Source organism: Rhinoderma darwinii, unplaced genomic scaffold, assembly GCF_050947455.1.
Source record: "Rhinoderma darwinii isolate aRhiDar2 unplaced genomic scaffold, aRhiDar2.hap1 Scaffold_854, whole genome shotgun sequence".
In the NCBI taxonomy this organism is placed as follows: Eukaryota; Metazoa; Chordata; class Amphibia; order Anura; family Rhinodermatidae; genus Rhinoderma; species Rhinoderma darwinii.
The window spans coordinates 19,762-41,254 of record NW_027464423.1 but is presented as its reverse complement, the minus strand read 5'-3'; the positions used below and the strand labels follow the sequence as shown (position 1 = coordinate 41,254).

Sequence of the window (21,493 nt, the reverse complement as noted above, 5' to 3'; positions counted from 1 at the left end):
GCAATTAATGAATACATTGCCACCTCTTGTTGTGTGTGTGTGTGTGTGTGTGTGTCTTCTGTGTTTCTGTGTTTCCGGCATTTCACATTGGAACAGCTCATTCACCTTCCTTGTCTTCTCTCCGCCCTCCCTCCCTCCCTCCTAGGTAAGTTAAAGAGCTGCACCTGAGCCAGCCACTGATTGATGCAGCACCACAGTCAAATAGTGGAGTGGAGTGGAGTAGGGGAACAGCAAACAGCCATTAAAGCAGCCAGCCGCCTACCCGCCACAATGGACCTACCTGTGTACACTAGGTGGATGTGATGGAATGTACTGTCGTCCCTACATTTCAAGAAGAAGTAAGAATTGCAGTTGCAACAAACCCTTGCTTGCCTACAAAGAGAGCAGCAATTTGGATTTGTTACTATGTTACCTGGAAGAATAACAAACTGTGCAAGGATGGAGGTTGTAGGAGCAAAGAGAAGTTGTCTGTAAAGTTGGTGGATGCCTATTTTCCATTTTGCAGTCCCTTGTCTCCCTCTTGTGGCCTCCTGGAGGCAAATAAATGTGCAAAAAAAAGACAGCCTGGCGGCCGGCTGTTGCAGTGTTGCCCTCTCAGGCAACACTGAGTGACTGACTGAGCCTCACAGTCTTATATAAAGTTCAGACGGAACTTTGCACGTGTCATAGTGGAGCCCTCAGGATTCCAGAGCCAGCTTTCTGACATCATAATGGGGCCTGCCTCAGAGATAAAAGCCTGGGCCCAGGCAGTGTTGTTCAGTGCTGCTCAGCAGGCAGCACAGGACTGGATTAAAGCTGATACAAGGTGTGAAGGAACAAGGGGTGGCTGTGGGCATGCACTTGCTGCCGCTGCCAGTGTTTATCTGCATGGCAGGAGGGCATTTGGGCGTTGCCAGGAAGGCGTTTTTATGTAGATTCCTCCTCTTTCAGCACTGCATTGTGGTGCAAGCAAAAGAAGCAAATCCTGTCTGGCTTCCTCTCCGGCCTTTATTCACCTCCCGCTTAGTAGCTGTAAATGTGTGTGAGCCTGCAGGGCCCCATGGAATTGCCTAGGAGTAGGCTGAATCGCTGCAAGGGGTGAACAGCAGTATGGGACAGGCTCGGGCAAGGCAAGGGCCGCTCGGGTTATCGCTTCTCGGCCTTTTGGCTAAGATCAAGTGTAGTATCTGTTCTTATCAGTTTAATATCTGATACGTCCCCTATCTGGGGACCATATATTAAATGGATTTTTAGAACAGGGAGATGGAAATAGAGCTTGCTCTGTCCACTCCACGCATTGACCTGGTATTGCAGTATTTCCAGGACCGGTGCACCCTTCCCTTATGTGTTGACTAAAATCAGATTCCAAAAGTGTTTTTTCTCTTTGCCATTGTTTCTGTCTTTCTGAAGGGATCTCCCCTTTTAATCCCATTATTTCAACACCTGTTGGACAATGCATTTGTACAGTCATGTGTGATAATGAGCTCATTTATTAAATGCAATTAATGAATACATTGCCACCTCTTGTTGTGTGTGTGTGTGTGTGTGTCTTCTGTGTTTCTGTGTTTCCGGCATTTCACATTGGAACAGCTCATTCACCTTCCTTGTCTTCTCTCCGCCCTCCCTCCCTCCCTCCTAGGTAAGTTAAAGAGCTGCACCTGAGCCAGCCACTGATTGATGCAGCACCACAGTCAAATAGTGGAGTGGAGTGGAGTAGGGGAACAGCAAACAGCCATTAAAGCAGCCAGCCGCCTACCCGCCACAATGGACCTACCTGTGTACACTAGGTGGATGTGATGGAATGTACTGTCGTCCCTACATTTCAAGAAGAAGTAAGAATTGCAGTTGCAACAAACCCTTGCTTGCCTACAAAGAGAGCAGCAATTTGGATTTGTTACTATGTTACCTGGAAGAATAACAAACTGTGCAAGGATGGAGGTTGTAGGAGCAAAGAGAAGTTGTCTGTAAAGTTGGTGGATGCCTATTTTCCATTTTGCAGTCCCTTGTCTCCCTCTTGTGGCCTCCTGGAGGCAAATAAATGTGCAAAAAAAAGACAGCCTGGCGGCCGGCTGTTGCAGTGTTGCCCTCTCAGGCAACACTGAGTGACTGACTGAGCCTCACAGTCTTATATAAAGTTCAGACGGAACTTTGCACGTGTCATAGTGGAGCCCTCAGGATTCCAGAGCCAGCTTTCTGACATCATAATGGGGCCTGCCTCAGAGATAAAAGCCTGGGCCCAGGCAGTGTTGTTCAGTGCTGCTCAGCAGGCAGCACAGGACTGGATTAAAGCTGATACAAGGTGTGAAGGAACAAGGGGTGGCTGTGGGCATGCACTTGCTGCCGCTGCCAGTGTTTATCTGCATGGCAGGAGGGCATTTGGGCGTTGCCAGGAAGGCGTTTTTATGTAGATTCCTCCTCTTTCAGCACTGCATTGTGGTGCAAGCAAAAGAAGCAAATCCTGTCTGGCTTCCTCTCCGGCCTTTATTCACCTCCCGCTTAGTAGCTGTAAATGTGTGTGAGCCTGCAGGGCCCCATGGAATTGCCTAGGAGTAGGCTGAATCGCTGCAAGGGGTGAACAGCAGTATGGGACAGGCTCGGGCAAGGCAAGGGCCGCTCGGGTTATCGCTTCTCGGCCTTTTGGCTAAGATCAAGTGTAGTATCTGTTCTTATCAGTTTAATATCTGATACGTCCCCTATCTGGGGACCATATATTAAATGGATTTTTAGAACAGGGAGATGGAAATAGAGCTTGCTCTGTCCACTCCACGCATTGACCTGGTATTGCAGTATTTCCAGGACCGGTGCACCCTTCCCTTATGTGTTGACTAAAATCAGATTCCAAAAGTGTTTTTTCTCTTTGCCATTGTTTCTGTCTTTCTGAAGGGATCTCCCCTTTTAATCCCATTATTTCAACACCTGTTGGACAATGCATTTGTACAGTCATGTGTGATAATGAGCTCATTTATTAAATGCAATTAATGAATACATTGCCACCTCTTGTTGTGTGTGTGTGTGTGTGTGTCTTCTGTGTTTCTGTGTTTCCGGCATTTCACATTGGAACAGCTCATTCACCTTCCTTGTCTTCTCTCCGCCCTCCCTCCCTCCCTCCTAGGTAAGTTAAAGAGCTGCACCTGAGCCAGCCACTGATTGATGCAGCACCACAGTCAAATAGTGGAGTGGAGTGGAGTAGGGGAACAGCAAACAGCCATTAAAGCAGCCAGCCGCCTACCCGCCACAATGGACCTACCTGTGTACACTAGGTGGATGTGATGGAATGTACTGTCGTCCCTACATTTCAAGAAGAAGTAAGAATTGCAGTTGCAACAAACCCTTGCTTGCCTACAAAGAGAGCAGCAATTTGGATTTGTTACTATGTTACCTGGAAGAATAACAAACTGTGCAAGGATGGAGGTTGTAGGAGCAAAGAGAAGTTGTCTGTAAAGTTGGTGGATGCCTATTTTCCATTTTGCAGTCCCTTGTCTCCCTCTTGTGGCCTCCTGGAGGCAAATAAATGTGCAAAAAAAAGACAGCCTGGCGGCCGGCTGTTGCAGTGTTGCCCTCTCAGGCAACACTGAGTGACTGACTGAGCCTCACAGTCTTATATAAAGTTCAGACGGAACTTTGCACGTGTCATAGTGGAGCCCTCAGGATTCCAGAGCCAGCTTTCTGACATCATAATGGGGCCTGCCTCAGAGATAAAAGCCTGGGCCCAGGCAGTGTTGTTCAGTGCTGCTCAGCAGGCAGCACAGGACTGGATTAAAGCTGATACAAGGTGTGAAGGAACAAGGGGTGGCTGTGGGCATGCACTTGCTGCCGCTGCCAGTGTTTATCTGCATGGCAGGAGGGCATTTGGGCGTTGCCAGGAAGGCGTTTTTATGTAGATTCCTCCTCTTTCAGCACTGCATTGTGGTGCAAGCAAAAGAAGCAAATCCTGTCTGGCTTCCTCTCCGGCCTTTATTCACCTCCCGCTTAGTAGCTGTAAATGTGTGTGAGCCTGCAGGGCCCCATGGAATTGCCTAGGAGTAGGCTGAATCGCTGCAAGGGGTGAACAGCAGTATGGGACAGGCTCGGGCAAGGCAAGGGCCGCTCGGGTTATCGCTTCTCGGCCTTTTGGCTAAGATCAAGTGTAGTATCTGTTCTTATCAGTTTAATATCTGATACGTCCCCTATCTGGGGACCATATATTAAATGGATTTTTAGAACAGGGAGATGGAAATAGAGCTTGCTCTGTCCACTCCACGCATTGACCTGGTATTGCAGTATTTCCAGGACCGGTGCACCCTTCCCTTATGTGTTGACTAAAATCAGATTCCAAAAGTGTTTTTTCTCTTTGCCATTGTTTCTGTCTTTCTGAAGGGATCTCCCCTTTTAATCCCATTATTTCAACACCTGTTGGACAATGCATTTGTACAGTCATGTGTGATAATGAGCTCATTTATTAAATGCAATTAATGAATACATTGCCACCTCTTGTTGTGTGTGTGTGTGTGTGTGTCTTCTGTGTTTCTGTGTTTCCGGCATTTCACATTGGAACAGCTCATTCACCTTCCTTGTCTTCTCTCCGCCCTCCCTCCCTCCCTCCTAGGTAAGTTAAAGAGCTGCACCTGAGCCAGCCACTGATTGATGCAGCACCACAGTCAAATAGTGGAGTGGAGTGGAGTAGGGGAACAGCAAACAGCCATTAAAGCAGCCAGCCGCCTACCCGCCACAATGGACCTACCTGTGTACACTAGGTGGATGTGATGGAATGTACTGTCGTCCCTACATTTCAAGAAGAAGTAAGAATTGCAGTTGCAACAAACCCTTGCTTGCCTACAAAGAGAGCAGCAATTTGGATTTGTTACTATGTTACCTGGAAGAATAACAAACTGTGCAAGGATGGAGGTTGTAGGAGCAAAGAGAAGTTGTCTGTAAAGTTGGTGGATGCCTATTTTCCATTTTGCAGTCCCTTGTCTCCCTCTTGTGGCCTCCTGGAGGCAAATAAATGTGCAAAAAAAAGACAGCCTGGCGGCCGGCTGTTGCAGTGTTGCCCTCTCAGGCAACACTGAGTGACTGACTGAGCCTCACAGTCTTATATAAAGTTCAGACGGAACTTTGCACGTGTCATAGTGGAGCCCTCAGGATTCCAGAGCCAGCTTTCTGACATCATAATGGGGCCTGCCTCAGAGATAAAAGCCTGGGCCCAGGCAGTGTTGTTCAGTGCTGCTCAGCAGGCAGCACAGGACTGGATTAAAGCTGATACAAGGTGTGAAGGAACAAGGGGTGGCTGTGGGCATGCACTTGCTGCCGCTGCCAGTGTTTATCTGCATGGCAGGAGGGCATTTGGGCGTTGCCAGGAAGGCGTTTTTATGTAGATTCCTCCTCTTTCAGCACTGCATTGTGGTGCAAGCAAAAGAAGCAAATCCTGTCTGGCTTCCTCTCCGGCCTTTATTCACCTCCCGCTTAGTAGCTGTAAATGTGTGTGAGCCTGCAGGGCCCCATGGAATTGCCTAGGAGTAGGCTGAATCGCTGCAAGGGGTGAACAGCAGTATGGGACAGGCTCGGGCAAGGCAAGGGCCGCTCGGGTTATCGCTTCTCGGCCTTTTGGCTAAGATCAAGTGTAGTATCTGTTCTTATCAGTTTAATATCTGATACGTCCCCTATCTGGGGACCATATATTAAATGGATTTTTAGAACAGGGAGATGGAAATAGAGCTTGCTCTGTCCACTCCACGCATTGACCTGGTATTGCAGTATTTCCAGGACCGGTGCACCCTTCCCTTATGTGTTGACTAAAATCAGATTCCAAAAGTGTTTTTTCTCTTTGCCATTGTTTCTGTCTTTCTGAAGGGATCTCCCCTTTTAATCCCATTATTTCAACACCTGTTGGACAATGCATTTGTACAGTCATGTGTGATAATGAGCTCATTTATTAAATGCAATTAATGAATACATTGCCACCTCTTGTTGTGTGTGTGTGTGTGTGTGTCTTCTGTGTTTCTGTGTTTCCGGCATTTCACATTGGAACAGCTCATTCACCTTCCTTGTCTTCTCTCCGCCCTCCCTCCCTCCCTCCTAGGTAAGTTAAAGAGCTGCACCTGAGCCAGCCACTGATTGATGCAGCACCACAGTCAAATAGTGGAGTGGAGTGGAGTAGGGGAACAGCAAACAGCCATTAAAGCAGCCAGCCGCCTACCCGCCACAATGGACCTACCTGTGTACACTAGGTGGATGTGATGGAATGTACTGTCGTCCCTACATTTCAAGAAGAAGTAAGAATTGCAGTTGCAACAAACCCTTGCTTGCCTACAAAGAGAGCAGCAATTTGGATTTGTTACTATGTTACCTGGAAGAATAACAAACTGTGCAAGGATGGAGGTTGTAGGAGCAAAGAGAAGTTGTCTGTAAAGTTGGTGGATGCCTATTTTCCATTTTGCAGTCCCTTGTCTCCCTCTTGTGGCCTCCTGGAGGCAAATAAATGTGCAAAAAAAAGACAGCCTGGCGGCCGGCTGTTGCAGTGTTGCCCTCTCAGGCAACACTGAGTGACTGACTGAGCCTCACAGTCTTATATAAAGTTCAGACGGAACTTTGCACGTGTCATAGTGGAGCCCTCAGGATTCCAGAGCCAGCTTTCTGACATCATAATGGGGCCTGCCTCAGAGATAAAAGCCTGGGCCCAGGCAGTGTTGTTCAGTGCTGCTCAGCAGGCAGCACAGGACTGGATTAAAGCTGATACAAGGTGTGAAGGAACAAGGGGTGGCTGTGGGCATGCACTTGCTGCCGCTGCCAGTGTTTATCTGCATGGCAGGAGGGCATTTGGGCGTTGCCAGGAAGGCGTTTTTATGTAGATTCCTCCTCTTTCAGCACTGCATTGTGGTGCAAGCAAAAGAAGCAAATCCTGTCTGGCTTCCTCTCCGGCCTTTATTCACCTCCCGCTTAGTAGCTGTAAATGTGTGTGAGCCTGCAGGGCCCCATGGAATTGCCTAGGAGTAGGCTGAATCGCTGCAAGGGGTGAACAGCAGTATGGGACAGGCTCGGGCAAGGCAAGGGCCGCTCGGGTTATCGCTTCTCGGCCTTTTGGCTAAGATCAAGTGTAGTATCTGTTCTTATCAGTTTAATATCTGATACGTCCCCTATCTGGGGACCATATATTAAATGGATTTTTAGAACAGGGAGATGGAAATAGAGCTTGCTCTGTCCACTCCACGCATTGACCTGGTATTGCAGTATTTCCAGGACCGGTGCACCCTTCCCTTATGTGTTGACTAAAATCAGATTCCAAAAGTGTTTTTTCTCTTTGCCATTGTTTCTGTCTTTCTGAAGGGATCTCCCCTTTTAATCCCATTATTTCAACACCTGTTGGACAATGCATTTGTACAGTCATGTGTGATAATGAGCTCATTTATTAAATGCAATTAATGAATACATTGCCACCTCTTGTTGTGTGTGTGTGTGTGTGTGTCTTCTGTGTTTCTGTGTTTCCGGCATTTCACATTGGAACAGCTCATTCACCTTCCTTGTCTTCTCTCCGCCCTCCCTCCCTCCCTCCTAGGTAAGTTAAAGAGCTGCACCTGAGCCAGCCACTGATTGATGCAGCACCACAGTCAAATAGTGGAGTGGAGTGGAGTAGGGGAACAGCAAACAGCCATTAAAGCAGCCAGCCGCCTACCCGCCACAATGGACCTACCTGTGTACACTAGGTGGATGTGATGGAATGTACTGTCGTCCCTACATTTCAAGAAGAAGTAAGAATTGCAGTTGCAACAAACCCTTGCTTGCCTACAAAGAGAGCAGCAATTTGGATTTGTTACTATGTTACCTGGAAGAATAACAAACTGTGCAAGGATGGAGGTTGTAGGAGCAAAGAGAAGTTGTCTGTAAAGTTGGTGGATGCCTATTTTCCATTTTGCAGTCCCTTGTCTCCCTCTTGTGGCCTCCTGGAGGCAAATAAATGTGCAAAAAAAAGACAGCCTGGCGGCCGGCTGTTGCAGTGTTGCCCTCTCAGGCAACACTGAGTGACTGACTGAGCCTCACAGTCTTATATAAAGTTCAGACGGAACTTTGCACGTGTCATAGTGGAGCCCTCAGGATTCCAGAGCCAGCTTTCTGACATCATAATGGGGCCTGCCTCAGAGATAAAAGCCTGGGCCCAGGCAGTGTTGTTCAGTGCTGCTCAGCAGGCAGCACAGGACTGGATTAAAGCTGATACAAGGTGTGAAGGAACAAGGGGTGGCTGTGGGCATGCACTTGCTGCCGCTGCCAGTGTTTATCTGCATGGCAGGAGGGCATTTGGGCGTTGCCAGGAAGGCGTTTTTATGTAGATTCCTCCTCTTTCAGCACTGCATTGTGGTGCAAGCAAAAGAAGCAAATCCTGTCTGGCTTCCTCTCCGGCCTTTATTCACCTCCCGCTTAGTAGCTGTAAATGTGTGTGAGCCTGCAGGGCCCCATGGAATTGCCTAGGAGTAGGCTGAATCGCTGCAAGGGGTGAACAGCAGTATGGGACAGGCTCGGGCAAGGCAAGGGCCGCTCGGGTTATCGCTTCTCGGCCTTTTGGCTAAGATCAAGTGTAGTATCTGTTCTTATCAGTTTAATATCTGATACGTCCCCTATCTGGGGACCATATATTAAATGGATTTTTAGAACAGGGAGATGGAAATAGAGCTTGCTCTGTCCACTCCACGCATTGACCTGGTATTGCAGTATTTCCAGGACCGGTGCACCCTTCCCTTATGTGTTGACTAAAATCAGATTCCAAAAGTGTTTTTTCTCTTTGCCATTGTTTCTGTCTTTCTGAAGGGATCTCCCCTTTTAATCCCATTATTTCAACACCTGTTGGACAATGCATTTGTACAGTCATGTGTGATAATGAGCTCATTTATTAAATGCAATTAATGAATACATTGCCACCTCTTGTTGTGTGTGTGTGTGTGTGTGTCTTCTGTGTTTCTGTGTTTCCGGCATTTCACATTGGAACAGCTCATTCACCTTCCTTGTCTTCTCTCCGCCCTCCCTCCCTCCCTCCTAGGTAAGTTAAAGAGCTGCACCTGAGCCAGCCACTGATTGATGCAGCACCACAGTCAAATAGTGGAGTGGAGTGGAGTAGGGGAACAGCAAACAGCCATTAAAGCAGCCAGCCGCCTACCCGCCACAATGGACCTACCTGTGTACACTAGGTGGATGTGATGGAATGTACTGTCGTCCCTACATTTCAAGAAGAAGTAAGAATTGCAGTTGCAACAAACCCTTGCTTGCCTACAAAGAGAGCAGCAATTTGGATTTGTTACTATGTTACCTGGAAGAATAACAAACTGTGCAAGGATGGAGGTTGTAGGAGCAAAGAGAAGTTGTCTGTAAAGTTGGTGGATGCCTATTTTCCATTTTGCAGTCCCTTGTCTCCCTCTTGTGGCCTCCTGGAGGCAAATAAATGTGCAAAAAAAAGACAGCCTGGCGGCCGGCTGTTGCAGTGTTGCCCTCTCAGGCAACACTGAGTGACTGACTGAGCCTCACAGTCTTATATAAAGTTCAGACGGAACTTTGCACGTGTCATAGTGGAGCCCTCAGGATTCCAGAGCCAGCTTTCTGACATCATAATGGGGCCTGCCTCAGAGATAAAAGCCTGGGCCCAGGCAGTGTTGTTCAGTGCTGCTCAGCAGGCAGCACAGGACTGGATTAAAGCTGATACAAGGTGTGAAGGAACAAGGGGTGGCTGTGGGCATGCACTTGCTGCCGCTGCCAGTGTTTATCTGCATGGCAGGAGGGCATTTGGGCGTTGCCAGGAAGGCGTTTTTATGTAGATTCCTCCTCTTTCAGCACTGCATTGTGGTGCAAGCAAAAGAAGCAAATCCTGTCTGGCTTCCTCTCCGGCCTTTATTCACCTCCCGCTTAGTAGCTGTAAATGTGTGTGAGCCTGCAGGGCCCCATGGAATTGCCTAGGAGTAGGCTGAATCGCTGCAAGGGGTGAACAGCAGTATGGGACAGGCTCGGGCAAGGCAAGGGCCGCTCGGGTTATCGCTTCTCGGCCTTTTGGCTAAGATCAAGTGTAGTATCTGTTCTTATCAGTTTAATATCTGATACGTCCCCTATCTGGGGACCATATATTAAATGGATTTTTAGAACAGGGAGATGGAAATAGAGCTTGCTCTGTCCACTCCACGCATTGACCTGGTATTGCAGTATTTCCAGGACCGGTGCACCCTTCCCTTATGTGTTGACTAAAATCAGATTCCAAAAGTGTTTTTTCTCTTTGCCATTGTTTCTGTCTTTCTGAAGGGATCTCCCCTTTTAATCCCATTATTTCAACACCTGTTGGACAATGCATTTGTACAGTCATGTGTGATAATGAGCTCATTTATTAAATGCAATTAATGAATACATTGCCACCTCTTGTTGTGTGTGTGTGTGTGTGTCTTCTGTGTTTCTGTGTTTCCGGCATTTCACATTGGAACAGCTCATTCACCTTCCTTGTCTTCTCTCCGCCCTCCCTCCCTCCCTCCTAGGTAAGTTAAAGAGCTGCACCTGAGCCAGCCACTGATTGATGCAGCACCACAGTCAAATAGTGGAGTGGAGTGGAGTAGGGGAACAGCAAACAGCCATTAAAGCAGCCAGCCGCCTACCCGCCACAATGGACCTACCTGTGTACACTAGGTGGATGTGATGGAATGTACTGTCGTCCCTACATTTCAAGAAGAAGTAAGAATTGCAGTTGCAACAAACCCTTGCTTGCCTACAAAGAGAGCAGCAATTTGGATTTGTTACTATGTTACCTGGAAGAATAACAAACTGTGCAAGGATGGAGGTTGTAGGAGCAAAGAGAAGTTGTCTGTAAAGTTGGTGGATGCCTATTTTCCATTTTGCAGTCCCTTGTCTCCCTCTTGTGGCCTCCTGGAGGCAAATAAATGTGCAAAAAAAAGACAGCCTGGCGGCCGGCTGTTGCAGTGTTGCCCTCTCAGGCAACACTGAGTGACTGACTGAGCCTCACAGTCTTATATAAAGTTCAGACGGAACTTTGCACGTGTCATAGTGGAGCCCTCAGGATTCCAGAGCCAGCTTTCTGACATCATAATGGGGCCTGCCTCAGAGATAAAAGCCTGGGCCCAGGCAGTGTTGTTCAGTGCTGCTCAGCAGGCAGCACAGGACTGGATTAAAGCTGATACAAGGTGTGAAGGAACAAGGGGTGGCTGTGGGCATGCACTTGCTGCCGCTGCCAGTGTTTATCTGCATGGCAGGAGGGCATTTGGGCGTTGCCAGGAAGGCGTTTTTATGTAGATTCCTCCTCTTTCAGCACTGCATTGTGGTGCAAGCAAAAGAAGCAAATCCTGTCTGGCTTCCTCTCCGGCCTTTATTCACCTCCCGCTTAGTAGCTGTAAATGTGTGTGAGCCTGCAGGGCCCCATGGAATTGCCTAGGAGTAGGCTGAATCGCTGCAAGGGGTGAACAGCAGTATGGGACAGGCTCGGGCAAGGCAAGGGCCGCTCGGGTTATCGCTTCTCGGCCTTTTGGCTAAGATCAAGTGTAGTATCTGTTCTTATCAGTTTAATATCTGATACGTCCCCTATCTGGGGACCATATATTAAATGGATTTTTAGAACAGGGAGATGGAAATAGAGCTTGCTCTGTCCACTCCACGCATTGACCTGGTATTGCAGTATTTCCAGGACCGGTGCACCCTTCCCTTATGTGTTGACTAAAATCAGATTCCAAAAGTGTTTTTTCTCTTTGCCATTGTTTCTGTCTTTCTGAAGGGATCTCCCCTTTTAATCCCATTATTTCAACACCTGTTGGACAATGCATTTGTACAGTCATGTGTGATAATGAGCTCATTTATTAAATGCAATTAATGAATACATTGCCACCTCTTGTTGTGTGTGTGTGTGTGTGTGTCTTCTGTGTTTCTGTGTTTCCGGCATTTCACATTGGAACAGCTCATTCACCTTCCTTGTCTTCTCTCCGCCCTCCCTCCCTCCCTCCCTAGGTAAGTTAAAGAGCTGCACCTGAGCCAGCCACTGATTGATGCAGCACCACAGTCAAATAGTGGAGTGGAGTGGAGTAGGGGAACAGCAAACAGCCATTAAAGCAGCCAGCCGCCTACCCGCCACAATGGACCTACCTGTGTACACTAGGTGGATGTGATGGAATGTACTGTCGTCCCTACATTTCAAGAAGAAGTAAGAATTGCAGTTGCAACAAACCCTTGCTTGCCTACAAAGAGAGCAGCAATTTGGATTTGTTACTATGTTACCTGGAAGAATAACAAACTGTGCAAGGATGGAGGTTGTAGGAGCAAAGAGAAGTTGTCTGTAAAGTTGGTGGATGCCTATTTTCCATTTTGCAGTCCCTTGTCTCCCTCTTGTGGCCTCCTGGAGGCAAATAAATGTGCAAAAAAAAGACAGCCTGGCGGCCGGCTGTTGCAGTGTTGCCCTCTCAGGCAACACTGAGTGACTGACTGAGCCTCACAGTCTTATATAAAGTTCAGACGGAACTTTGCACGTGTCATAGTGGAGCCCTCAGGATTCCAGAGCCAGCTTTCTGACATCATAATGGGGCCTGCCTCAGAGATAAAAGCCTGGGCCCAGGCAGTGTTGTTCAGTGCTGCTCAGCAGGCAGCACAGGACTGGATTAAAGCTGATACAAGGTGTGAAGGAACAAGGGGTGGCTGTGGGCATGCACTTGCTGCCGCTGCCAGTGTTTATCTGCATGGCAGGAGGGCATTTGGGCGTTGCCAGGAAGGCGTTTTTATGTAGATTCCTCCTCTTTCAGCACTGCATTGTGGTGCAAGCAAAAGAAGCAAATCCTGTCTGGCTTCCTCTCCGGCCTTTATTCACCTCCCGCTTAGTAGCTGTAAATGTGTGTGAGCCTGCAGGGCCCCATGGAATTGCCTAGGAGTAGGCTGAATCGCTGCAAGGGGTGAACAGCAGTATGGGACAGGCTCGGGCAAGGCAAGGGCCGCTCGGGTTATCGCTTCTCGGCCTTTTGGCTAAGATCAAGTGTAGTATCTGTTCTTATCAGTTTAATATCTGATACGTCCCCTATCTGGGGACCATATATTAAATGGATTTTTAGAACAGGGAGATGGAAATAGAGCTTGCTCTGTCCACTCCACGCATTGACCTGGTATTGCAGTATTTCCAGGACCGGTGCACCCTTCCCTTATGTGTTGACTAAAATCAGATTCCAAAAGTGTTTTTTCTCTTTGCCATTGTTTCTGTCTTTCTGAAGGGATCTCCCCTTTTAATCCCATTATTTCAACACCTGTTGGACAATGCATTTGTACAGTCATGTGTGATAATGAGCTCATTTATTAAATGCAATTAATGAATACATTGCCACCTCTTGTTGTGTGTGTGTGTGTGTGTGTCTTCTGTGTTTCTGTGTTTCCGGCATTTCACATTGGAACAGCTCATTCACCTTCCTTGTCTTCTCTCCGCCCTCCCTCCCTCCCTCCCTCCTAGGTAAGTTAAAGAGCTGCACCTGAGCCAGCCACTGATTGATGCAGCACCACAGTCAAATAGTGGAGTGGAGTGGAGTAGGGGAACAGCAAACAGCCATTAAAGCAGCCAGCCGCCTACCCGCCACAATGGACCTACCTGTGTACACTAGGTGGATGTGATGGAATGTACTGTCGTCCCTACATTTCAAGAAGAAGTAAGAATTGCAGTTGCAACAAACCCTTGCTTGCCTACAAAGAGAGCAGCAATTTGGATTTGTTACTATGTTACCTGGAAGAATAACAAACTGTGCAAGGATGGAGGTTGTAGGAGCAAAGAGAAGTTGTCTGTAAAGTTGGTGGATGCCTATTTTCCATTTTGCAGTCCCTTGTCTCCCTCTTGTGGCCTCCTGGAGGCAAATAAATGTGCAAAAAAAAGACAGCCTGGCGGCCGGCTGTTGCAGTGTTGCCCTCTCAGGCAACACTGAGTGACTGACTGAGCCTCACAGTCTTATATAAAGTTCAGACGGAACTTTGCACGTGTCATAGTGGAGCCCTCAGGATTCCAGAGCCAGCTTTCTGACATCATAATGGGGCCTGCCTCAGAGATAAAAGCCTGGGCCCAGGCAGTGTTGTTCAGTGCTGCTCAGCAGGCAGCACAGGACTGGATTAAAGCTGATACAAGGTGTGAAGGAACAAGGGGTGGCTGTGGGCATGCACTTGCTGCCGCTGCCAGTGTTTATCTGCATGGCAGGAGGGCATTTGGGCGTTGCCAGGAAGGCGTTTTTATGTAGATTCCTCCTCTTTCAGCACTGCATTGTGGTGCAAGCAAAAGAAGCAAATCCTGTCTGGCTTCCTCTCCGGCCTTTATTCACCTCCCGCTTAGTAGCTGTAAATGTGTGTGAGCCTGCAGGGCCCCATGGAATTGCCTAGGAGTAGGCTGAATCGCTGCAAGGGGTGAACAGCAGTATGGGACAGGCTCGGGCAAGGCAAGGGCCGCTCGGGTTATCGCTTCTCGGCCTTTTGGCTAAGATCAAGTGTAGTATCTGTTCTTATCAGTTTAATATCTGATACGTCCCCTATCTGGGGACCATATATTAAATGGATTTTTAGAACAGGGAGATGGAAATAGAGCTTGCTCTGTCCACTCCACGCATTGACCTGGTATTGCAGTATTTCCAGGACCGGTGCACCCTTCCCTTATGTGTTGACTAAAATCAGATTCCAAAAGTGTTTTTTCTCTTTGCCATTGTTTCTGTCTTTCTGAAGGGATCTCCCCTTTTAATCCCATTATTTCAACACCTGTTGGACAATGCATTTGTACAGTCATGTGTGATAATGAGCTCATTTATTAAATGCAATTAATGAATACATTGCCACCTCTTGTTGTGTGTGTGTGTGTGTGTGTCTTCTGTGTTTCTGTGTTTCCGGCATTTCACATTGGAACAGCTCATTCACCTTCCTTGTCTTCTCTCCGCCCTCCCTCCCTCCCTCCCTCCTAGGTAAGTTAAAGAGCTGCACCTGAGCCAGCCACTGATTGATGCAGCACCACAGTCAATAGTGGAGTGGAGTGGAGTAGGGGAACAGCAAACAGCCATTAAAGCAGCCAGCCGCCTACCCGCCACAATGGACCTACCTGTGTACACTAGGTGGATGTGATGGAATGTACTGTCGTCCCTACATTTCAAGAAGAAGTAAGAATTGCAGTTGCAACAAACCCTTGCTTGCCTACAAAGAGAGCAGCAATTTGGATTTGTTACTATGTTACCTGGAAGAATAACAAACTGTGCAAGGATGGAGGTTGTAGGAGCAAAGAGAAGTTGTCTGTAAAGTTGGTGGATGCCTATTTTCCATTTTGCAGTCCCTTGTCTCCCTCTTGTGGCCTCCTGGAGGCAAATAAATGTGCAAAAAAAAAGACAGCCTGGCGGCCGGCTGTTGCAGTGTTGCCCTCTCAGGCAACACTGAGTGACTGACTGAGCCTCACAGTCTTATATAAAGTTCAGACGGAACTTTGCACGTGTCATAGTGGAGCCCTCAGGATTCCAGAGCCAGCTTTCTGACATCATAATGGGGCCTGCCTCAGAGATAAAAGCCTGGGCCCAGGCAGTGTTGTTCAGTGCTGCTCAGCAGGCAGCACAGGACTGGATTAAAGCTGATACAAGGTGTGAAGGAACAAGGGGTGGCTGTGGGCATGCACTTGCTGCCGCTGCCAGTGTTTATCTGCATGGCAGGAGGGCATTTGGGCGTTGCCAGGAAGGCGTTTTTATGTAGATTCCTCCTCTTTCAGCACTGCATTGTGGTGCAAGCAAAAGAAGCAAATCCTGTCTGGCTTCCTCTCCGGCCTTTATTCACCTCCCGCTTAGTAGCTGTAAATGTGTGTGAGCCTGCAGGGCCCCATGGAATTGCCTAGGAGTAGGCTGAATCGCTGCAAGGGGTGAACAGCAGTATGGGACAGGCTCGGGCAAGGCAAAGGGCCGCTCGGGTTATCGCTTCTCGGCCTTCTGGCTGAGATCAAGTGTAGTTCTGATTACTTGTAGTCAGTGCTGCCTGGTCTTGGTTAGGAGGTGCTCAGGTACCCTCTCTCTCGGCCTCGGGGGATCGTCCAGGTTCGCCTGGACTTCACCCCCGTGCTGCTATTTGGGAGAGAGGCTTAGTCCTGAGCAACGAGTTGCGATCCACATATCCCCCGTGTAGGCTTCGGCCGAAAAGGGGAAAAGCTGCGTAGACGTTACGTCACCAACGGGTGGCGTAACTTTCCTTGAAAACCCCTCACCATGGACGAAAGTCCTGGTGAGATACCGGCGTATGCCCGGATAAAGAATACAATCCGTGTAATTGTATCAGAAGAGAAGGCGACGACCTGCGGCCTGAAGTTCTTGGTGGAGACCGTGCTTGTTGGCATTTTCAACATTCAGAAGCGGGAGATATTGGCGGTACAAGACTATCCTAGGAGAAGAACATACGACATAACTTTTGTACAGAATGGAGTGTTCCAAGATCTGCTGGCGGCATACATGGTAAAAAACGATCCGAGACTGGACGGTATTGAATTTTACGAACATGTGTTGGACATCACTAAGATGATTGTGATAAAAATGTACTGCCCGTTTGCTGATTTAAAAGATGTGATGTCCTTTTTTATCCCCCTATTTCAAAAGTGTAAAATGTATTGGCAAAATAATGAACGAAGTTGGAGTTTGGACGTCAAAGTGGAGATTTTTAGTAACTTGTTATAGAGATGCCAATACAGCAGGGGGGATAATGTTGCCGCCAGCACGCTTTAAATTAGGTGATATGGCAGGAGATCTTTTTTATACAGGAATGCCTCCATTCTGTAGAAAATGTCAAAAGTACGGTCACACCAAAGAGTTCTGCGAAAGCACCTGTAGGAACTGTGGCAGCTCTGAGCACGAGGCCAAAACTTGCCCTCTGGGAAAAGGTGTCGTTTTTGCAGCCGAGTTGGTCATCTATATGCTACTTGTCCCCACAGATCGGAACAACCCGAGGTCCGGCCGAGGCGTCCAGAGCAGCCAGCAGGCCAGATCGCCCCCCGCACAAGGAGAGGAACCAAGAGGTGAAGAGGCAGATGACATGGACACCTCCAGCAGACCCCCCCAAACAGGTGACCCAAAGGAGCAAAGGCGGTTTAAGAGAAGAGCCAGTGATCAGCGGACGAAAAAGCCCCCTCAGGAAACGGAGGAGATGGGTAGTTCGGATGAAGCTGATCCGCCTGGGCCGCAGGAGGTGCTGGGTCAGCCTGTACCTGAGGCAGAGGACCCGGGCGGAGCGGCAGCAAGGACTAAAAGGCGTAGGGCGTACTCAGAGGTGGCAGCGGGGGTGCCGATGGGAGTACCTGCTAGAGCGAAAGCAGGGAAACCAGTTGACGCGCCCCCGGAAGCACCAGCTGAAGGTCTCCCCCCTTCTCGCCAGTTGGGGGAGACAAGCATAGCTACCTCTGAGGTGACAGAAGTCCCGGAAACGGCCGCGAGTGCGTTTCCTGCCCCTATCGTAGGGGAGGAGGCTGCCATACAATATGCTCCAGAAACCTTGCCCGTGGAGTCCATCTGGGACCCATTTGCGATAAGTGCCTCAGGTATGGCGGGGGGTCAGCTGTCTGACATGAGTTCCTCTCCAATCTCCTCAAGTTATACAGTCGGTTTGAAGTCGGAGGGCGATGAGAGTTCGAGTGAGGTCTCTGGTAACGCCGAGGACTGCTGAGGCCACCTCGGGTAAGATTACATAAGACTGTCTCTTTTCCCTTTTCCTCATGGCAGAGTTAGGTGGCATTTCCTTAAATGTTAGGAGCGTGCATTCTAAGACGAGAAGAGCTGCCCTGTTTGACTATCTTTCTATTTTTTCCGCCACCGTTTTTTTCCTACAGGAATGCTGTATCCCACATCGCACGAACTACAACAAATATAAGGAAGACTGGAGACTCGGACCTTCAGTGTGGTCCGGGTCTAACGATTCCAGAGCCGCAGGTGTCGCCATTTTATTTAAAGGGAACGTTTTAATTGACAGTTTTAATGAAATTTTACCAGGTAGAATTTTATTGGTCAAAGCTTTTATAGACGGTATTAGATGGCAGTTTTTAAATTTTTATGGGTCCTCGGACAAGAATGAAAGAGCTAGAATGCTAGAGATTTTACCCCTTTTTTTAAACGATTCAGAGCCACTTGTTTTAGCGGGTGATTTTAATTGTATTTTAAAGGGGGAACGCCGGTTCTCTAACTCAGTAAGCAGGAATTATGACAAAACCTCCTCATTATTAAAAGATATAGTTACTGATTTTAAACTTACTGATGTTTTTAAGAAATGTAACAGCAATTTATCTGCAGAGGCCGGCGTCACCTGGAGCAATGTGAACTGTAGCTCCAGGATCGATTTTATATTCTGCTCTTATCAAGTACTGCCTTTTAAATGTGATCTTAATCCCAATGTTTTATCTGATCATAAATTATTGTATTTTAAAGTTAAAAATGATATTGGGAAAAATACTGTCAAAAAAGCCTGGAAAATGAACGTTTCCCTTTTAGATGATCCGCAAATTTTATCTGATTTTATTACCTTTTATAAGGGCTGCAGACGGGTAAGACATCCAAATATGTCCATAGTCTCATGGTGGGAGAAAATAAAAATAAAAATAAGAGACTTTTTCATAAAAATCGGAAGGAGAAAAGCAAAAGAAAAACAGGATTTTTTTGCTAATTTGAATACCCGTCTGCAGACCCAATACAAGTTCAGAGAACAGGGTATGCAGGTGGAGGAGGAGATTATGGAGATTAGGAAGGAGATCTCCCAGTGCCTGGAGCAGAGAGGTAAGGAAATTGTCTTTCGTTCAAAAATGAAACACCTCGAGGAAAATGAGACCTGCTCCAGGTACTTTTTTAAGAAAATTAACGATAAGCATACCCTGTTAGACAATGTTGATGGAGATACAAACACTGACAATATTTTAAAAAAGGTACACAGATTTTATGCGGATCTTTTTAATATAAAGCTTGTTAATGTTGATTTGATGAACGACTCATTGAAGGAGGTTGACGCTGTTTTAAATCCTGTCTCCAAAGATTTTTTATTACAGGATATTACGGAACAGGAGATTTTAGATACCATCAAGAGTTTTAAAACAGGTAAAGTCCCTGGCCCTGATGGTATACCCATAGAGTTTTATGTCACATTTTATGGAGTTTTAAAAGAGGATCTCTATTCCCTTTTTACTCAAGTTTTTAGAACAAAAGCCCTCCCGGGGTCCTGGAAGAAAGGTGAGGTGTCCCTGCTTTATAAAAAGGGGGACAAAACAGATATTAAAAACTGGAGGCCTATCACCTTACTGAACACAGACTACAAAATAATGGCCAAGATTTGCGCGAATAGGCTAAAGGCTGTTATAGAGAAAATCGTCCACTCCAACCAAGTCTGTGGGATACCTGGGAGGAGCATATGGGACAATTTAAACCTTTTAAAAGATGCTATTGGTGATACGAAGGAGAGAAAAGGCAGATTGGCGGTTTTATCCATAGATTTCGAGAAAGCCTTTGATAGAGTATCACATTTTTATCTTTTTAAGGTTTTAGAAAAGATGGGTATACCAGAAGGCTTTTTACAGTCTCTGAAGGCCTTTTATGAAAATTCTACGAGCAAGATTTTAGTAAAGGGTTTTAAGACACAGGATGTCCTTTTAAACTCCGGAGTGAAGCAGGGGTGTCCCTTGTCCCCACTACTTTTTATATGTGCGATCGAGCCTCTACTCTGCAGATTGAGGAATGACAAGCAGATATGTGGAGTCCCCCTGCCGGGCGGGGGGGGACTAGAGGCAAAAGTAGTGGGGTACATGGATGATGTCGCGGTCCTGTGCAGGGACGCCCCGTCACTGCAAAAAGCATTACAACAGATATACCAATTTTGCTGCTCCTCCGGTTTTAAAGTCAATTTTAATAAAAGTAATATTTTAAATATTGGCAATATGATTTTACAGGACATTCCAGTCCCTGTGTCGGAGTCTGTACAGATTTTAGGGGTCTCCTTCAATGAGTCAAACAATGGTTTTATCAGTTGGGACTTGGTGGCACAAAAAGTTAATAAGAAAATTTGTTTATGGAATCTTAGAAAACTGACAATGGAGGGAAAAATTTTAATCACAAAAATGGTGATTTTACCAATTTTATTATATCTAAGTATGGTTTTCCCTCCCCCTGATATTTTATTAAAAAAGATTACCAAGGCATGTTTTACATTTTTATGGAATTCTAGGATGGAGAAGCTCAGGAGAGAAAAAGTGATGTTACCAAAGCTAATGGGTGGTAAAGATTTTCCAAATATAAAAGCATTTCTTTTAATCCATTTTTTTACACTGTGTCTTAATACTGTTTTTAAGGAACACTACTGGTCTTATTTTATCCGTTTTAACACTGGCTATTTTATGAGGAGGTACGGATGGTTCTCTACGGTTTTAAGCTCGCCATATGCTTTTAACCTGCCAGACCAGTATAAGATTTTAGAAAAAATAGTGAACCTTTTTAACCTAAAAGACAAAAGAATAGAAGATGTAAAAAATAGTAAATATGTTTTAAAGGAAATAAAAGAAAATGTTTTAATAGCCCCCATTAGCAATTTTAATGAAAACAAATGCAAAATTATCTGGAGCATGATTAATGCTAAATTCATTTTTAATTCACAGAAGGATCTGGCCTGGAGCTGCGCCCACGAGTGTCTTCCATGCCGGGCATTCCAGCATCGAAGGGGACTGACCAACTCGGCTGCGTGTCCAAGGGGAGGATGCCGCGATGACGAGACAGTCTTACATCTCTTTTGGCAATGTTATTTTTCACAACTTATATGGACAAAAATCCTCCCCTTGATGAAGAAGATAACCGGAATAAAGAAAATTACAAGTGAAGGCGTTTTTTACGGATGTCTGGAGTGCCCAACAAGGACTCAGAAAATTATGGCATGGAAGATTACTAACTGCGTTAAAGCAGCTCTGTGGGCGGCCAGGAATATTCTTTTATTCAAACATGAAATTTTATCTGTGAATGATATTTTAGGAATTTGTTTTTATGAAATGCACAAGTATTATCTTTTAGACAAAAAATTCTCTCCTGTTTTAAGTAGAAAATGGTTTTTTAGCGAATGGAATTCTATAATATGATGCCACCAAGTGCCCTTTTATAAATTGTATGATTTTAATCTGACAATTTGTATTTATTTTTTTTAACCATTGTTGTAAAATTTGAATCCCTGTAAAAATGTTGAAAAATGTTAATTTATTGTAAAACCTGAAAAATTTTAAATAAACGGTTACCCCCAAAGTTGGGGTAGTCAACTTAAAAAAATCTGTTCTTATCAGTTTAATATCTGATACGTCCCCTATCTGGGGACCATATATTAAATGGATTTTTAGAACAGGGAGATGGAAATAGAGCTTGCTCTGTCCACTCCACGCATTGACCTGGTATTGCAGTATTTCCAGGACCGGTGCACCCTTCCCTTATGTGTTGACTAAAATCAGATTCCAAAAGTGTTTTTTCTCTTTGCCATTGTTTCTGTCTTTCTGAAGGGATCTCCCCTTTTAATCCCATTATTTCAACACCTGTTGGACAATGCATTTGTA

The 21,493-nt window shown here is 46.5% G+C and overlaps 11 non-coding genes across 11 annotated transcripts; all 11 read left to right on the top strand.

Moving 5' to 3' along the window:
- Window positions 1–1,127: 1,127 nt before the first annotated feature.
- LOC142731702 (U2 spliceosomal RNA) lies at window positions 1,128–1,318 on the top strand. The gene has a single exon (XR_012879117.1). It is a non-coding gene; the product is annotated as a U2 spliceosomal RNA (small nuclear RNA).
- A 1,282-nt stretch (window positions 1,319–2,600) lies between these two features.
- LOC142731701 (U2 spliceosomal RNA) lies at window positions 2,601–2,791 on the top strand. The gene has a single exon (XR_012879116.1). It is a non-coding gene; the product is annotated as a U2 spliceosomal RNA (small nuclear RNA).
- Window positions 2,792–4,073: 1,282 nt separating this feature from the next.
- LOC142731700 (U2 spliceosomal RNA) lies at window positions 4,074–4,264 on the top strand. The gene has a single exon (XR_012879115.1). It is a non-coding gene; the product is annotated as a U2 spliceosomal RNA (small nuclear RNA).
- A 1,282-nt stretch (window positions 4,265–5,546) lies between these two features.
- LOC142731699 (U2 spliceosomal RNA) lies at window positions 5,547–5,737 on the top strand. The gene has a single exon (XR_012879114.1). It is a non-coding gene; the product is annotated as a U2 spliceosomal RNA (small nuclear RNA).
- Window positions 5,738–7,019: 1,282 nt separating this feature from the next.
- Window positions 7,020–7,210, top strand: LOC142731698 (U2 spliceosomal RNA). The gene has a single exon (XR_012879113.1). It is a non-coding gene; the product is annotated as a U2 spliceosomal RNA (small nuclear RNA).
- A 1,282-nt stretch (window positions 7,211–8,492) lies between these two features.
- LOC142731697 (U2 spliceosomal RNA) lies at window positions 8,493–8,683 on the top strand. The gene has a single exon (XR_012879112.1). It is a non-coding gene; the product is annotated as a U2 spliceosomal RNA (small nuclear RNA).
- A 1,282-nt stretch (window positions 8,684–9,965) lies between these two features.
- LOC142731696 (U2 spliceosomal RNA) lies at window positions 9,966–10,156 on the top strand. Its single transcript, XR_012879111.1, has one exon. It is a non-coding gene; the product is annotated as a U2 spliceosomal RNA (small nuclear RNA).
- A 1,280-nt stretch (window positions 10,157–11,436) lies between these two features.
- Window positions 11,437–11,627, top strand: LOC142731695 (U2 spliceosomal RNA). The gene has a single exon (XR_012879110.1). It is a non-coding gene; the product is annotated as a U2 spliceosomal RNA (small nuclear RNA).
- A 1,283-nt stretch (window positions 11,628–12,910) lies between these two features.
- On the top strand, window positions 12,911–13,101 carry LOC142731693 (U2 spliceosomal RNA). The gene has a single exon (XR_012879109.1). It is a non-coding gene; the product is annotated as a U2 spliceosomal RNA (small nuclear RNA).
- A 1,286-nt stretch (window positions 13,102–14,387) lies between these two features.
- LOC142731692 (U2 spliceosomal RNA) lies at window positions 14,388–14,578 on the top strand. Its single transcript, XR_012879108.1, has one exon. It is a non-coding gene; the product is annotated as a U2 spliceosomal RNA (small nuclear RNA).
- A 6,602-nt stretch (window positions 14,579–21,180) lies between these two features.
- Window positions 21,181–21,368, top strand: LOC142731711 (U2 spliceosomal RNA). Its single transcript, XR_012879125.1, has one exon. It is a non-coding gene; the product is annotated as a U2 spliceosomal RNA (small nuclear RNA).
- Window positions 21,369–21,493: the final 125 nt, after the last annotated feature.